The following is a 19701-nucleotide window of genomic DNA, read 5'->3' on the forward strand; positions in this document are numbered from 1 at the left end:
TTTAAAGCAAACTATACATTTAAAAGATTAGGGTTATATGCATATTTTGTCATTTAAAAAAATACAAAATTGTTATGCAAAAAGATAAGGACTTGCAGAAAAAATCTACAGTCAGCCACACACACACACACATAAACGCAGACACCAGCAACCCCCCCCCCCCTCCCTCTTCCCCATACAGACACTGATAGAGACAAGATACACATCCAAACTGCAATATCTGACTTTCTTTTGGTCTGAGCTTCTTACTGTTAATTAGAAAGTTGATCGGCTTGACAAGAACAATATACGTGGCATGTTTTGTAACTGTAGGTAAAACGAGCAAAGTTAACACATTTTATGTGTCCTTTTTTAGTCATAAAATTATTTTCCTCGCCACGGCCAAACCGTTAGAGATATCAAAAATCCGTCCGGAATTGAGCATCCTCAATGTCTTGACTTCATGCACACCGAGTATGGTGGTGATTGGTAAACACATGCGTTGTAATTTGATGTATTTCTCCTAGGAGATTTATTCAAACAACACATAATTCCCAACTTCCATTTGAACTGTCTTAAAACTTAGAGCAGAGATGGGCGCAGGTCACGCAAGTCTCAAGTAAGTCTCAAGTCTTAACCGTCAAGTCTCAAGTAAGTCCCAAGTATTTTTTTTTTTGGGGGGGGGGGGGCAAGTCAAGTCAAGTCACAGGCTATGTCAAGTCAAGTCAAGTCTTGTAGTAGGTTAAGTTAAGTGCAAGTCAAGTCACCTTATTATTTTAATTTTACATGCAGAATCTGATCTTAATAAAATGAAAAGACAAGATAAGTATTTGCCAGTAAATTACAATAATTTGCATTGCAAATACTCATGTTCAGTAAAATACACCATGGAATCAAACAAAATTGTAACTTCATAAAATTATTTATTTTTCACTTCTGCCAACAGTGTGTTTGAAATGTTTTAAATTTTCAACATTGAGTCCATAAAACAAATAACAGCTTAACATCCTACAGACTCTCTGAACACCTTCCTCTCTCTCAAACACAGTTTACAAACAATATTAAACTTTGTTACATTTCTCCTCTCTCTCTCTCTCTCTCTCTCTCTCTCACACACACACACACACACAGTGGCGGTTCTAGACCATTTCAACTGGGGGGGCCAAGCTGGGGCCAGTTGTACTGTTAGAGGGGCCAGTTACATTTAGACCTTATCATTTTCTGCACTGCACTGAATGCATAAATAAGCAAAATACCATGTTTATAATTATCCAACAATTTGCATTTCCATTATATTTTTACATTTGCATTACATATATCAGTCTGTATTTGAATTTCCATTTTATTTTTTTACATTGTATATACAGTATGTATATATATATATATATATATATATATATATATATATATAATTTTTTACAAATTAATCTACGATTTTTGTGGGTTTTTTTTTTTTTTTTTTTGCAAAAATATCAGCAAATTATCCTCTAAACTGGCCTTTTTAGGGCGCTTTCCTCTCAGGGTGAATGAGCTTTTTTATAATTGTTTTTTTCCTGACATCTTTGAAAGACAGAAGCAATAATTAATGCATCCTTGGCCAGGATATAATTATAAAATATGACATGATTTTAAAAGTGACCTATAATATCGACTATGCAATACACTTTAATTTATCTAGTGCTAATAAAATTATTAAGCCTATTTGGAGAGAGAGATGTTTTAAAATCGACTATGCATTACACTTTAATTTATCTAGTGCTAATAAAATTATTAAGCCTATTTGGAGAGAGAGATGTTTATAATGTGACAATATGTCAGTCATCGTGATTCGTGTAATAAGATGACTAGGCCTAGACTACTTGTTCTGAGCAGGTGTTGTCAGTGAACAGGCTGTAAAACTGTTTTCTAAGTTACAGACTGATACTAATTAAATGGGAAACGAATCGATTACCTAACGTAACCTCGGTTCTCTCTAGATGAGCAACGAGCACGAGCTACGGGAAAGATTCATCTTACATCAGTCAAGTTGTCATAGTTTTTGTCAAACAAGTTGTGAATTTGTTGTAACATTAAAACAGGAGATCATGACTTACTCCGTGCTCTAAGTGATGTTCGGAGCTCCAGTGATTAGTTTCATCTGTGGGACGGGTGAAGAAACTTTCGGAAGATGTTGTAACAGAATCATATGAACAATTCCAGGATATGCTTTTTTTCATTGGTTGTTGCGTTAAATTTTACCCAGATACAATAGTGCCCTTTTCTGATTGGCTATTAAGTAGCACTTCTCTTTTTTTGATTGGCTGATGCGTAGCAGGGTCGACTGCTGAACTCCAGGCGAGACGCGCTTGATTCTCACGTGAGAGCGGCGCGGCCAGAGAAATTGCGTATATTAAATATATTATTAATAGTTTTTCCGCATGAGAAATACAATGTGTGACGGGAGTGTGAGACAAAAGACTGAAACGAGTGACTGTCATGCTCAATGCGTGACACACTATAAAAAAAATATTTCACACTGACTCCACATTTAGGGGGGCCACAAGGGGGTCCAAGCTTGTTGTCGCAGGGGCACTGGCCCCCCCAGGCTCCCGCCTAGAACCGCCACTGCTCACACACACACACACACACACACACTTTCTCTCTCTCTCAAGAAGCAAAAACATGACTGCTAAAGGTTGTATCAGCGATGGCGGGGTAACATCACTTAACATCACGAGTGATATTCCCTTAGGCCACGCCCCCGTGTCTCCCCAAAGTATTATAAGCAATCATGCGCATCCCGTGTGCAGAATGATGCACTTGAAGCAACACCAAGTCACAGCACGCAACGCTTCACATTGAAAAGAACATAGCGAAGGGATGGTATCTATAATCTATGCTTAGTAGGGCTGCACGATTTGGGAAAATGTCATATTGCCATTATTGAGCCAATATTGCAATTGCGATTTGCGACTCCGATATAATAAAATGGTTTCATGAGTCCAACTTGCTTGGTTCTAAAGTAAAATGCACACACAGATTAATGTTTATTTCTCAACTCAAACTAAAAACAACAACAACAACAATAAATGATTGATAACACCTATAATGATCAATAAACCATCAACCAAACCAACATTACAGTGATTCCATCAATTGAAAGCCATCAACTTTTTAAAAAATTATTAGGCTTAAAAAAAATATATAACAGCTTTTAAATTAAGTGAACTTCAAACAATCCCCACATAAACCCATAATAAAAAACATATTTACCTGTGCCCTTCCTGTCTTAACAGGTACAGAAATTGAATAAAGTTATCAAACAGTCTGCGCTGCCTGAATCATAAATTATATATATATAATAATCCTTATTAAAGCTACAAAAGTTCTTTACTCAAGATCAGTGAGTAATTTTCTAATTTCCCTTTGTTCTTTTAACTTTACTGAAAGAACGCTTTATTCGCTGCTGGCCCTTTAAGAGCACCCGTTGCCGAGACGCGGATCTCACACGCGCCTCATAGCACAACCCTTTAATCCATAGACTTTTCTTATGTTATGAAGATACTAGACAAAACCACATTTTGGCATAATTGTGTGTGCTATTGTTCGTTCAAGCTCGAAAGAGAACTGTTTATTCTGGGCTGGCACACGGTCAGTGCATGCGCATTATGCGAGTCTCATCTATTCTAATCTAGGGCACTCACAGGCAGCTTTTCACTTCTTGTCGTGCAAAATGCAAAAAGGCATTTGAACCAATAAGAGGGGGATCTTGTAACACTAGTCAAAGGATGACAAAAAAGAAGAGATGCTGCGCTAATAGCCCTACTTTGTTTATTTCATATAAAATCGCGGCAATTTGCGTTATATAATTGCATAGGTTTGAGATCGCTATTACGACTGCGATATAATTAATCGTGCAGCACTAATGCTTAGTGTATTCTAAAGGGCAATAAACTCCACTCCAGCAAGATAGTCATTTTATGCAAATCATAGACCTTTATGCCTTATCTACAAATAAAGTATAATATTGGGAACATTGATCTTGAAGAGAGTGTCGTCGTGTTACTGTCGCAACCGAACGCGACGCGCTAATGCTGATGCATGGAGAATGACTGAGGCGAGATGACTTTCCGTTAACTTTAACTTAGAGACTAAAATATTAATTTTACCACACATTAAGCTATTGAATGACTTTAGAAGTCTTGGAATATAGTGTGAAAACTTGATTGTGCTTTACAGTTTTTTATGCCTTTAGTGGGGCTTAACAAAATAACACAATATGCAGAATGTCGGACGTCACTTATAGGCTAAACTGTTTTTATAGATAAACCTATTTACATTCGGCAGTCATGAAAACAAATCTCAGATAACGGTTGACTAGGTAACAATGTGTAATTTTGCGCCGGAGTTCTCCTTTAACTTACATTAGCTAGCTAACTACGAACGAGCTAACCAGATAACATTAACAAATTGACAAGCACTTACGGGCAGAATGGCTCTTCAAATGACGGACGAAATTGGAGGTTGTCATCTGACTGTACGCGATCTTAACGTTGCATGTCTTGCAAAGCGCGCTGTTCTTTTGCCATCTTGTTGTAAGAAATTCTTAAATCCGAAAGCGACCCTCGGTATCCCTCCGGCTGACATGTTGATGTGATCTGATGTAAGTGGGCGTGGTGTGTGCGTAAGGTATGAGAGGGCATGACTGATGATCTCTGATCCAGTCATGACAGCGCTATTCTCAGCCTGCGCTCCAGCTGGATCAACTTTATTTTTTTTACATAATTTATATATTTTATATTCAAACTGAAAACATGATGTGATTAACACTCAAGTCATATTATTACATGCAAGTGTGTTTGATTTATGGACCAAATTTTCAGATCAAGTTTATGGACCAAGTTAATTTAATTAATAAACTAATTATATAAAACTATTAATGCACTACAATTAAACTGGTTATATGCCTTTACTTATAAAAAATAAAAAACTTATTTAAAAAAATACCAGGCTTAAGGCATTTATTTTTTATGCAGGCCATACACACAGGAGTGAAATGGTTAAGACCCCTCCCCCTACAAACACACACACATACACAGACAGGCAAAGACAGCAGGCTCAGATTGAGCAAGACCACATTCAAACAAACATATCTGACTTTCTGTGGGTCCTAGCTAATGAGTGTCAATTAGAAAGTTGTCCGGCTCGAGGAGTACAATATACATACCGATTTTTGTAACTGTAGATAAAACTAACAACCCCACTTTTGTCAAAAGGTGGCGCTACTGAGCCCTCACCACGCCTGTTTCTGAAACTTTGCACGTGTCTACTGGCTAATAAATGTGATGTGTCTGTCGAGTTTCATGCAATTTCAAGCATGCTAAGGGTCTCAAAAGCATCCTAAAAGAATGGTAACGTTTGATGCGTCGCCACGGCAACAGTTTCAAAGATATCAAGAATCCATTCACAGGTCTACATCTGCTGTATGTTTACATTATACAGATGACGTTTGAAGCAAATCGGGTAAAAATAAAAGGGTGATATCAAAGCATTTTGAAAGTGACACACTTCCTGCTGCCAGTTGGTGGCGCTATAACTTTGACTCACAATAGTCACATCCATGTGATCGTCCTCTAACAGCGAACACACTGCTGAAGTTTCATCAAGATCAGTTAATGTATGCTGAAGTTATAACACACTTCCTGGTTCACGTTTCTCGTCATGATTTCGTTTCCTCGCCACGGCCAAACCGTTCGAGATATCAAAAATCCCCTCGCAAACTTTCATCCTCAATGTCTTGACTTCATGCTGACCGAGTTTTGTCGAATTTGGATCAAAGCTCTAGGAGGAGTATTTAACATTCCATTGCGAGCGTTTTACAAACAAACCTCAATAGCCGACTTCCTGTTGGGCTGGGGTAAAAAGTAAAAGCGCGAGGTATAGATGAAACTATGATATCAACATGTGCACCGAGTTTCATATTATTATATACAAACGTGTTTGAGTTATGGACCAAGTGTTCGGACCCCGTTCCAGGGGGCGCTGACGAGCCGCCCTGCCACGCCCGGGTACCAGCTTCAGCCCGGCTCTGATGGCCGCGGGTTCTGACCCATGTGCAAAGTTTTAAGAGTTTTCGAGCACGTTAAGGGCCCCAAAAATGCCCAAAAGGTTACAAAATAATAATAAATATAGCTGCGAGCAGCGATTGCGGGCCCAAGCCGGTGGCACCGCAACCCCGATGCCTTTAGTTACCCAAAGGCACCGGGATGGTGGTACCGCCGGCTTTGGCGCTTTATCGCTGCTCACATCTATATTTATATTTAATATAAAGCCGGTGGCACCGCCACCTTGGTGCCTTTAGGGTTATTCTGTACGACGTGTAAAAACGTAACCCCCGCTTTGACTATCAAAAAGAAGTGTATTGTAGAGCTTGCATCAATGCGGACTCGATGCGCTGTGCGCTGTAACTCCATGTGGCTTTAAGCGCATCATTCTCCACTCGGGATGCGCATAAGCGTTTTGTGCCACACTGTACTGAGCCTTTCATATCATAATGCAGTGACGCAATGACAGATTATTAATTGCCTTTCTTGTTCTGTTCTATCTAATATATGTTGATAATAGATAGGACAGAGCACTAAAAACCTCAAACAAAGCACTAAAAACTTAAGCTGTTTGCTGTGTAGTCTGAGAATGAGCTGTTTGATTTGCACCCTCTTCCTCTTCACTGTCCTCCATAAAAACCAGCTATTCAGGTCCATGTTGTTCTAGAAAGTTTGTATGTTGCTGCCTCAATTAACATCTCTGCTATACATTTAAAACATGGCTATATCTAAAATAATTTATCTTTTTGATTTTTGTTATCTTGTTTTTCATGAATATTTTACAACAATACAAAGAGCAATGTGTATTTTCCATTAATATAGTTTGTAATGGCTTTTTTTGTCATAGATTATAATCATATATTTTTTGGATTTGTTATTTATCTTTATAATGAAGTTGTCTGTATTAAGTAGATTGTGTTTAACACACACAAGAGTGATTTATTAGTTCAACACATAGTTATAGAAATTCTACTTTATCTAAAAAAACCCCTGCACTTTATACACACACACACACACACACACACGCACACGCACGCACACACACACACACACACACACACACACACACACACATAAATACATGTAAATAAAAATCCAAAAAAAAAAACATCAAATGTGTTTTTAGTCAGAGTATTATTTTATACAGAAACAAATATTTGTAATTCAGATAAGAATGAAGTTAGTGTTTTAAAATCTTAAGGAAAACAAATATATTGAAATATAGCACATGAATTTTAAATTCATTCAACTTCAATTACAAATACAATCTTACTTTTATTTAAAGCAAACTATACATTTAAAAGATGGGGGTTATATGCCTATTTTGTCATTTAAAAATATTGTTATGCAAAATTGTTATGCAAAAAGACAAGGACTTAGAGACAAGGACTTGTAGGAAAAATCGCAGCCAGCCACACACACACACATAAACACAGACAACAGCCCTCCCCTCCCCACACAGACACACACACCCACACACCCCCACACACAGAGAGAGAGAGAGAGGGAGAGAGAGAGAATCGCAGGGGAAATAAATCCATTCAAACTACAATATCTGACTTTCTGTTGCTCAGAGCGAATGACTTTAAATTGGAAAGTTGATCGGCTTGACGAGAACAATATACGTGGTAAGTTTTGTAACTGTAGGTAAATTGAGCAAAGTTATAACACACTTTATGTGTCCTTTTTTAGTCATAAAATTCATTTCCTCGCCACGGCCAGACCGTTCGAGATATCAAAAATCCGTCCGGAATTGAGCATCCTCAATGTCTTGACTTCATGCACACCGAGTTTGGTTGTGATTGGTAAACACATGCCTTGTGATTTGATGTATTTCTCCTAGGACAATTATTCAAACAACCCATAATTCATAATTCATAAATAACTTCCATTTGAACTGTCATAAAACTTAGAGCACGAAAGTTGTTTGGCCTGATGTGATCTTTAATTGTACCGAGTTTCATATTAATTCATGCAAGTGTGTTTGATTTATGGACAAATTTTTGAATCCCAGTCCAGGGGGCGCTGTCGAGCCGCCCTGCCACGCCCGGTTACCAGCTTCAGCCCGGCCCTGATGGCCATGGGTTCTGACCCGTGTGCAAAGTTTCAAGAGTTTTAGAGGATGTTAAGGCCCCCGAAAATGCCAGAGAAGTTGCACACAGCAAATAAAGGGTTAAAATTAACCTGACAGGCGCCCCTCCTCTCACTCACACAGAGAGACACTGAGAGACTGGCAAAATTCTGAGATTTTCTCTACATTCAAACAAACATATCTGACTTTCTGTGGGTCCTAGCTAATGAGTGTCAATTAGAAAGTTGTCCGGCTCGAGGAGTACAATATACATACTGATTTTTGTAACTGTAGATAAAACTAACAACCCCACTTTTGTCAAAAGGTGGCGCTACTGAGCCCTCACCACACCCGTTTCTGAAACGTTGCACATGTCTACTGGCTAATAAATGTGATGTGTCTGTCGAGTTTCATGCAATTTGAAGCATGCTAAGAGTCTCAAAAGCATCCTAAAAGAATGGTAAAGTTTGATGCGTTGCCACGGCAACAGTTTTAAAGATATCAAGAATGCATTTACAGGTCTTCATCTGCCGTATATTTACATTATACAGATGAAGTTTGAAGCAAATCGGGTAAAAATAAAAGGGTGATTTCAAAGCATTTTGAAAATGACACACTTCCTGCTGCCAGTTGGTGGCGCTATAACTTTGACTCACAATAGTCACATCCATGTGATCGGCCTCTTACAGCGAACACACTGCTGAAGTTTCATCAAGATCAGTTAATGTATGCTGAAGTTATAACACACTTCCTGTTTCACGTTTCTCGCCATAGTTTCGTTTCCTCGCCACGGACAAACCGTTCGAGATATCAAAAATCCCCTCGCAAACTTTCATCCTCAATGTCTTGACTTCACGCTGACTGAGTTTCGTCGAACTTGGATCAAAGCTCTAGGAGGAGTATTTAACATTCCATTGCGAGCGTTTTACAAACAAACCTCAATAGCCGACTTCCTGTTGGGCTGGGGTAAAAAGTAAGAGCGCGAGGTATAGATGAAACGATGAGATCAACACGCGTACCGAGTTTCATATTATTACATACAAGCGTGTTTGAGTTATGGACCAAGTGTTCGGACCCCGTTCCAGGGGGCGCTGACGAGCCGCCCTGCCACGCCCAGGTACCAGCTTCAGCCCGGCTCTGATGGCCGCGGGTTCTGACCCGTGTGCAAAGTTTCAAGAGTTTTCGAGCATGTTAAGGGCCCCAAAAGTGCCCGAATAGTCGTTAGAAAAATAAAAGAAAAAAAAAAATAATCGGAAGGAAAACAATAGGGCCTTCGCCCTTTCAGGGCTTGGGCCCTAATAAATAATCCTTAGGAAAACAATAGGGCCTTCGCCCTTTCAGGGCTTGGGCCCTAATAATCGCAAGGAAAACAATAGGGCCTTCGCCCTTTCAGGGCTTGGGCCCTAAATATAGCTGCGAGCAGCGATTGCGGGCCCAAGCCGGTGGCACCGCAACCCCGATGCCTTTAGTTACCCAAAGGCACCGGGATGGTGGTACCGCCGGCTTTGGCCCTTTATCGCTGCTCACAGCTATATTTATATTTAATAAAAAAAAGGTGGCACCGCCACCTTGGTGCCTTTAGGGTTATTCTGCACGACGTGTAAAAACGTAAACCCCGCTTTGACTATCAAAAAGAAGTGTATTGTAGAGCTTGCATCAATGCGGACTCGATGCGCTGTGCGCTGTAACTCCATGTGGCTTTAAGCGCATCATTCTCCACTCGGGATGCGCATAAGCGTTTTGTGCCACACTGTACTGAGCCTTTCATATCATAATGCAGTGACGCAATGACAGATTATTAATTGCCTTTCTTGTTCTGTTCCATCTATTATATGTTGATAATAGATAGGACAGAGCACTAAAAACCTCAAACAAAGCACTAAAAACTTAAGCTGTTTGCTGTGTAGTCTGAGAATGAGCTGTTTGATTTGCACCCTCTTCCTCTTCACTGTCCTCCATAAAAACCAGCTATCCAGGTCCATGTTGTTCTAGAAAGTTTGTATGTTGCTGCCTCAGTTAACATCTCTGCTATACATTTAAAACATGGCTATATCTAAAATAATTTATCTTTTTGATTTTTGTTATCTTGTTTTTCATGAATATTTTACAACAATACAAAGAGCAATGTGTATTTTCCAATAATATAGTTTGTAATGGCTTTTTTTGTCATAGATTATAATCATATATTTTTTGGATTTGTTATTTATCTTTATAATGAAGTTGTCTGTATTAAGTAGATTGTGTTTAACACACACAAGAGTGATTTATTACTTCAACACATAGTTATAGAAATTCTACTTTATCTAAAAAAACCCTGCACTTTATACACACACACACACACACATAAATACATGTAAATAAAAATACCAAAAAAAAAACATCAAATGTGTTTTTAGTCAGAGTATTATTTTATACAGAAACAAATATTTGTAATTCAGATAAGAATGAAGTTAGTGTTTTAAAATCTTAAGGAAAAGAAATATATTGAATGAAATATAGCACATGAATTTTAAATTCATTCAACTTCAATTACAAATACAATCTTACTTTTATTTAAAGCAATCTATACATTTAAAAGATGGGGGTTATATGCCTATTTTGTCATTTAAAAATATTGTTATGCAAAATTGTTATGCAAAAAGACAAGGACTTAGAGACAAGGACTTGAAGGAAAAATCACAGCCAGCCACACACACACACATAAACACAGACAACAGCCCTCCCCTCCCCACACACACACACACCCACACACACACACACAGAGAGAGAGAGAGAGAGAGAGAGAGAATCGCAGGGGAAATAAATCCATTCAAACTACAATATCTGACTTTCTGTTGCTCAGAGCGAATGACTTTAAATTGGAAAGTTGATCGGCTTGACGAGAACAATATACGTGGTAAGTTTTGTAACTGTAGGTAAATTGAGCAAAGTTATAACACACTTTATGTGTCCTTTTTTAGTCATAAAATTCATTTCCTCGCCACGGCCAGACCGTTCGAGATATCAAAAATCCGTCCGGAATTGAGCATCCTCAATGTCTTGACTTCATGCACACCGAGTTTGGTTGTGATTGGTAAACACATGCATTGTGATTTGATGTATTTCTCCTAGGACAATTATTCAAACAACCCATAATTCATAATTCATAAATAACTTCCATTTGAACTGTCATAAAACTTAGAGCACGAAAGTTGTTAGGCCTGATGTGATCTATAATTGTACCGAGTTTCATATTAATTCATGCAAGTGTGTTTGATTTATGGACAAATGTTTGAATCCCAGTCCAGGGGGCGCTGTCGAGCCGCCCTGCCACGCCCGGTTACCAGCTTCAGCCCGGCCCTGATGGCCATGGGTTCTGACCCGTGTGCAAAGTTTCAAGAGTTTTCGAGGATGTTAAGGCCCCCGAAAATGCCAGAGAAGTCGCACACAGCAAATAAAGGGTTAAAATTAACCTGACAGGCGCCCCTCCTCTCACTCACACAGAGGGACACTGAGACACTGGCAAAATTCTGAGATTTTCTCTACATTCAAACAAACATATCTGACTTTCTGTGGGTCCTAGCTAATGAGTGTCAATTAGAAAGTTGTCCGGCTCGAGGAGTACAATATACATACCGATTTTTGTAACTGTAGATAAAACTAACAACCCCACTTTTGTCAAAAGGTGGCGCTACTGAGCCCTCACCACGCCCGTTTCTGAAACTTTGCACATGTCTACTGGCTAATAAATGTGATGTGTCTGTCGAGTTTCATGCAATTTGAAGCATGCTAAGGGTCTCAAAAGCATCCTATAAGAATGGTAAAGTTTGATGCGTTGCCACGGCAACAGTTTAAAAGATATCAAGAATCCATTCACAGGTCTACATCTATCGTATGTTTACATTATTCAGATGAAGTTTGAAGCAATCGGGTAAAAATAAAAGGGTGATTTCAAAGCATTTTGAAAGTGACACACTTCCTGCTGCCAGTTGGTGGCACTATAACTTTGACTCACAATAGTCACATCCATGTGATCGTCCTCTTACAGCGAACACACTGCTGAAGTTTCATCAAGATCAGTTAATGTATGCTGAAGTTATAACACACTTCCTGTTTCACGTAACAATTTTGTATTTTTTTAAATGACAAAATAGGCATATAACCCCCATCTTTTAAATGTATAGTTTGCTTTAAATAAAAGTAAGATTGTATTTGTAATTGAAGCTGAATGAATTTAAAATTCATGTGCTATATTTCAATATATTTGTTTTCCTTAAGATTTTAAAACACTAACTTCATTCTTATCTGAATTACAAATATTTGTTTCTGTATAAAATAATACTCTGACTAAAAACACATTTGATGTTTCTTTTTGTATTTTTATTTACATGTATTTATGTATGTGTGTGTGTGTGTGTGTTGAACTAATAAATCACTCTTGTGTGTGTTAAACACAATCTACTTAATACAGACAACTTCATTATAAAGATAAATAACAAATCCAAAAAATATATGATTATAATCTATGACAAAAAAAGCCATTACAAACTATATTAGTGGAAAATACACATTGCTCTTTGTATTGTTGTAAAATACATTCATGAAAAACAAGATAACAAAAATCAAAAAGCTAAATTATTTTAGATATAGCCATGGCTGCTATAAAATTGAGACAACATGTTTTAAATGTATAGCAGAGATGTTAAATGAGGCAGCAACATACAAACTTTCTAGAACAACTTGTAGAACAACAGCTTAAGTTTTTAGTGCTTTGTTTGAGGTTTTTAGTGCTCTGTCCTATCTATTATCAACATATAATAGATAGAACAGAACAAGAAAGGCAATTAATAATCTGTCATTGCGTCACTGCATTATGATAAGAAAGGCTCAGTACAGTGTGGCACAAAGCGCTTATGCGCATCCCAAGTGGAGAATGATGCGCTTAAAGCCACATGGAGTTACAGCGCACAGCGCATCGAGTCCGCATTGATGCAAGCTCTACAATAAACTTCTTTTCGACAGTCAAAGCGGGGGTTACGTTTTTGCACGTCGTACAGAATAACCCTAAAGGCACCAAGGTGGCGGTGCCATCGGCTTTATATTTATATAAATATAGATATATATATATATATATATATATATATATACATGTATAAATATAGCTGTGAGCAGCGATAAAGGGCCAAAGGCGGTGGTACCGCCACCCCGGAGCCTTTAGGTAACTAAAGGCACCGGGGTTGCGGTGCCACCGGCTTGGGCCCGCAATCGCTGCTCGCAGCTATATATTTTTTTTGTCTTTTATTTTTCTAACGACTATTCGGGCACTTTTGGGGCCCTTAACATGCTCAAAAACTCTTGAAACTTTGCACACGGGTCAGAAACCACGGCCATCAGGGCTGAAGATGGTACCCGGGCGTGGCAGGGGGGCTCGACAGCGCCCCCTGGAACGGGGTCCGAACACTTGGTCCATAACTCAAACACGCTTGTATATAATATTATGAAACTTGGTACACATGTCGATCTCATTGTTTCATATATACTTCGCACTTTTACTTTTTACCCCAGCCCAAAAGGAAGTCAGCTATTTATGGTTGTTCGTAAATCACTTGCAATGGAATTTGAAATACTCCTCCTAGAGCTCTGATCCATTTTTTTTTTCGAAACTCGGTCAGCGTGAAGTCAAGACATTGAGGATGAAAGTTTGAGAGGGGATTTTTGATATCTCGAACGGTTGGGCCGTGGCAAAATGCCTTGTAATTGAAGCTGAATGAATCAAAAATTCATCTGCTATATTTCAATATATTTGTTTTCCTTAAGATTTTAAAACACTAACTTCATTCTTATCTGAATTACAAATATTTGTTTCTGTATAAAATAATACTCTGACTAAAAACACATTTGATGTTTCTTTTTGTATTTTTATTTACATGTATTTATGTATGTGTGTGTGTGTGTGCGTGTGTGTGTGTGTGTGTATATAAAGTGCAGGGTTTTTTTTAAGATAAAGTAGAATTTCTATAACTATGTGTTGAACTAATAAATCACTCTTGTGTGTGTTAACCCTTTAATGCCGCACGCATCATATTTGATACACGAGTTTCTAAGGCGTATATTAAATCGGTGAGAGCAATACTTTCTTTGAAAACCTGTTGCATCTATTTTGATACGTGTTTTCTGCCATCTTGTGGAATTTCACTGTACTGCAGGCAGTAGAGGGGTGATTTTTTTAGCTTTTCAAAATGGCCGCTGCGATTGGATCAAGCCAGATGATTTTAGCAGGAAAATAAAGGCTAATTTCAAGTTGTTAAGGTAAAAAATAATATTGGATAGTGCCTGATATAATTAATTTAACACTTTCTGAATTGATATAATGCATAATTACTTAATAATTTAATTGTTAAATGACAAGTAAATGGTGTTGGAAATTGTGTATCAAATTTGATACAGCAGGCTTTTAGGGAACGTTTTGCTTACAGTGTATATTTATACAGTGTATATTTTAGATACAAAAAATCTATTATGCCTTTAACAGTTTGAAAACATAGAACATAGAAACATAGATTTTCTCTCTTTCTTTAACATAGATCTTTTTTTCCGGTCCTTTTATTTCACTTTGTGGTAGTCATAAAGTATATAACACTACTGCAATTTGACATTACAGACATAAAGCACCAATAAAGGGATAGTTCACTTTGAAATTAATTGTTGATATGTTTTATCTTACCTCAAGGGCATCCAAGGTGTAGGTGTCTTTGTTTCCACAGTATTTTCAATTTTTATATTATTTAGGTCAAACCGTTCGTGTCTATCAGTCATATAATGCATGTCTATGGAGTCCACCTCAAAGAGCATGCTCAAAGAAGTCAAAATTAAACATGATTAAATGACTTGTAAATGTAAGTACACATTGATGGCCTAAGACACGAAACGAGCGGTTTGTGTGAGAAAATGAACAGCATTTATATAGATTTTACCTCTTGTAACCACAGCCACGTCCAAGTGATCTGAGGGTGCGGGCGCTTTGTGGCTATGATTACAAGAGGTAAAAACGATATAAATACTGTTCGTTTTCCACACAAACCGCTCGTTTCGTGTCTTAGCCATCAATGTGTACTTACATTTACGAGTGATTAAATCATGCTTAATTTGGACTTCTCTGTGCATGCTCTTTGAGGTTGACTCGATAGACCTCCATTATATGACTGATAGACACGAATGGTTCGACCTAAAAATATCTAAATTGAAAATACTGCAGAAAAAAAGACACCAACATCTTGGATGCCCTTGAGGTAAGATAAAACATATCAAAAATTAATTTCAAAGTGAACTATCCCTTTATTGGTGCTTTATGTCTGTAATGTCAAATTGCAGTAATGTTATATACTTTATGACTACCACAAAGTGAAATAAAAGGACTGGAAAAAAGATCTATTTAAAAAAGAGCGATAAAAACAGCCTAAAATGCTCTATGTTTTCAAACTCTTAAAGGTATAATAGATTTTTTTGTATCTAAAAAATACACTGTATAAATATATACACTGTAAGCAAAACGTTCCCTAAAAGCCTGATGTATCAAATGTGATACAAAAAATATATCATAAACAAAATGACTTGGCAAAAAAAATTTTTTTGATTTTGATTCAAGGCTTAATAAACATCTAATTTCCAAAAATATATAATTTTCTGCCATTTTTTTAATGTGTCAGGCTTTAAAGGGTTAAACACAATCTACTTAATACAGACAACTTCATTATAAAGATAAATAACAAATCCAAAAAATATATGATTATAATCTATGACAAAAAAAGCCATTACAAACTATATTAGTGGAAAATACACATTGCTCTTTGTATTGTTGTAAAATACATTCATGAAAAACAAGATAACAAAAATCAAAAAGATAAATTATTTTAGATATAGCCATGGCTGCTATTTTTAAAATTGAGACAACATGTTTTAAATGTGTCACAGGTCGAGGGGAGGAACACTCGGGTGACCAACCACCCCCCTCTAACTGAGTCACCACCGTGAGGAGCCGACACCACAGGCACACAACAGAGGACCCGGAGACAGAGATAAGTTTCAAAGGAGTAACAATCTTTATTAAACCAAGGGTTTTTCACAGTTCAAGATACTCTCGTCGATGTACGATGATGGAGCAGGGGGGTTGAAGCTTACTTCTCCCCAGCGGTGCTGCCGACTTCCAGACCCAAGAGTAAGTAAGACAGGTAAGGATTCTTCACGGTACAAAGTACTCTCGTTGGTGCACAGTAATGAAGCAGTGGATTAGAAGCTTACTTTTCCCCCAGCGGTGCTGCAAACTTCCAGACTCAGACCGTAAGTATGGCAGGTAAGGATTCTTCACAGTACAAAGTATTCTCGTTGGTGCACGATAATAAAGCAGTGGATTAAAAGCTTACTTTTCCCCCAGCGGTGCTGCAGACTTCCAGTGTAACGTACGGACAGAGACGGTCGGATCCATGTGCAGCACTTTATTAAAACAAGCAGACATGAACACAGGCAAACACTTAAACAAAGGGGCAGTCCAGGAACTTGTGGTCTAAACAGGCAATGGTCGAGGCAGGCAGCACAGGTTCGAGAGCAGTCCAGGAAACAAGCAAGGGTCAAGAGTCCAGGGAAACACGGAGACACAGAACAGGGAATAACGCTCGGAATTGCACGCTTACAGGGTAACAAGACTTCGCAAGGGACACAGGGAAAACTCAGGCTTAAATAAGGAACTCAATAACCAATAATGAAACACAGCTGAACATAATGAAACACAAAGAGTCCATGGGGAAACAGAACATGGGGAGAGAGTGCCCTCTAGTGGCTCTCGAGGGCACCACGGCTGCTGATCGTCACATCCAGACTCAGACAGTAAGTATGGCAGGTAAGGATTCTTCACAGTACAGGGTACTCTCGAGGGTGCACAATAATACAGCAGTGGATTAAAAGCTTACTTTTCCCCCAGCGGTGCTGCAGACTTCCAGACTCAGACAGTAAGTATGGCAGGTAAGGATTCTTCACAGTACAGAGTACTCTTGAGGGTGCACGATAATACAGCAGTGGATTAAAAGCTTACTTTTCCCCCAGCGGTGCTGCAGACTTCCAGACTCAGACAGTAAGTATGGCAGGTAAGGATTCTTCACAGTACAGAGTACTCTCGTTGGTGCACGATAATAAAGCAGTGGATTAAAAAGCTTACTTTTCCCCCAGCGGTGCTGCAGACTTCCAGACTCAGACAGTAAGTATGGCAGGTGAGGATTCTTCACAGTACAGGGTACTTTCTCTCTCTTCAGTTCACAGTAGGGCGACAGTGGGTTAAACGATTACTTTATCAGCGTTGCTGTATACTTCTGGGCTCAAGCAGTAAGTAGAACAGGTGAGGATATTCACAGTACACAGTACTTTCTCTTCAGTTCACAATAAGGAGACAGTGAGTCATAAGGTTACTTTACCAGCGATGTTGTGTGCTTCTGGGCTCAAACAGCAAGTAGAACAGGTGGGGATCTTCACAGTACAAAGTACTCTCTCCTCAGTTCACAGTAGGGCGACAGTGGGTTAAACGATTACTTTATCAGCGTTGCTGTATACTTCTGGGCTCAAACAGTAAGTAGAACAGGTGAGGATATTCACAGTACACAGTACTCTCTCTTCAGTTCACAATAGGGAGACAGTGAGTCTAAGGTTACTTTACCAGTGGTGCTGTATGCAGGTGGGGATCTTCACAGTACAAAGTACTCTCTCCTCAGTTCACAGTAGGGCGACAGTGAAACCGTTTAGTGTTCCGACGTTCCGTATACGACCCACAGGGTGGTTTATAGGTTTAACTTTGTGAAAAACAAAGCTCCACAAACACAAAAGTAAACACAATACATATCTTTGGAAAGCTGAGAAACTCGTGATTCGAACGACGTAAACCATTTTAAGATACAATCAACACAGCGGGCACAATCTGTTTCTTTGTCAGACCACCAACAGCCAAAACAAACCAACACAAACTGGAAGAAACTCACCAAGTAGTCCACTGATCCCTTACATTCCAACAAAAATGGTTTGGTTTCACTGAAAAGCGTCCATACAATCCAATTTGAAGAAGTTTTTAGTCCAAAACAATTGTATATATAAATAAACATCCATGGAATGTAAATAGTAGCATTTCGCGTTAGCCGACAGCGCTATCACAACTTCGACGCACTAGCACTATTGATCTGTCTAACTTCAGTTGAAACGTAAACATTGGAGAACAAAGTATGTCAAAATGGCCGCTGACCCCCGAACTATTGATTGACAGGTCATTTTAGCCAATCGGCGAGTGTTAGGGGTGTCTTCTGATGTTCCAACAACCAACGAGCTCGCCTGGTGAAATCTGTACCTACCTCTCTTTGAGTGACAGTTTATCTATCCAGTTGCAATAGAGAATGAAATGACGCTATTTTCTGATAGCCAATGAATTTCTGAAAAGACTGAAATGCAGCTTTAGTGGGTGGAATCATCCGATTACGTTATATTTCATGCGTAAAGCGAAAGTGATCCTCTGCGCGCTTGTGCATAAACACAACATTGAACGCGTTGGTGAGTGAAAGGAGGTAACAGATGTGAAATGGCAAAGATAATTAGAAAGATGCACTTATTACTCGAAGAAGTGATTGAACAGTGTATTCTCCGTGACCGTGGTGAGTGGGAGGACATTTGTGAGCAAGAGAGCAATCGATGTTGTTGTCTGGTTAGCACTAGCAGAGGACCTTTTTGGATGGTGGCCACGGTACTCACGTCACGAAAAGTAAGTTTTATTATATTACTCAACATATTTGACTCTATATACTGAGACATGTGTTTGGTTTAGGTGTACTAAAACAAACACATGCCTCAGTTGAGGCGTCAGCTTTTGCCGTGTGTGTGTGTGTGATTGTGTGTGTGTTTGTGTTTTGCGTGTAGCATTAGCTACCTGCTATAGTTTCTCTGGTGTGCGCTCGTAACGTTATAGCACTGTTTATGTGGCCTTTTTGTGAGTTGAAATAGCTAAACACACAAAACATACATGTCTTGTGTGTTTGTTTACATTTATCTGCTAATTTATGTTGTGTGCGCTCGTGTTTATGTTATTGCTCATGATGTGCGTGTGCGCTCATGAACTGCATAATCCTGGTTTTTTGTGTGCATGTGTTTCTGTTTATTTTTGTATTCACACACATATAATGTAAATGTTTTGTAAATTAACTTATTTCCCTTTTTTATATATCACAGACCATCATCTGAAAATTAATTGAGTGAATTCTGGGAGCCAGTCAGAAAAAAACAACATACTGGAACAGAATGACAGCACCTTATCAGGAGAGGAGCCCCATCATTTATCTTTCCAGAGAGGTTCTGCCAGCTAAACAACAAGTGGACAGGGAGGGTGAGATGCAGAGGAGAACTGGCTTCTTTTTTTTTTTCCAAGCCTGTGCATATCACTGGACACAGCACTGCAGGTCGTCACACTTTTTTGTGTGTGTGTGTGTGTGTGTGTATATATATATATATGTGTGTGTGTGTGTGTGTGTGTAGTTTGAGTTCTAATATTAAAGTGTTTTAGTACCATAG

The 19701-nt window shown here is 38.6% G+C and overlaps 1 protein-coding gene across 1 annotated transcript in view; it reads right to left on the reverse strand.

Moving 5' to 3' along the window:
• The window catches only part of LOC148977682 (uncharacterized), a 62822-nt gene extending 43931 nt beyond the window's left edge, over positions 1-18891 (reverse strand). The window contains exon 1 of the mRNA XM_089134047.1: positions 18132-18891. The gene's annotated coding sequence lies outside the window, so the exon portion shown is untranslated. The remainder of the gene's footprint in view (positions 1-18131) is intronic.
• Positions 18892-19701: the final 810 nt, after the last annotated feature.

This window comes from Pimephales promelas, chromosome 8, assembly GCF_988280905.1.
Source record: "Pimephales promelas chromosome 8, fPimPro1.hap1.1, whole genome shotgun sequence".
Taxonomy (NCBI): Eukaryota; Metazoa; Chordata; class Actinopteri; order Cypriniformes; family Leuciscidae; genus Pimephales; species Pimephales promelas.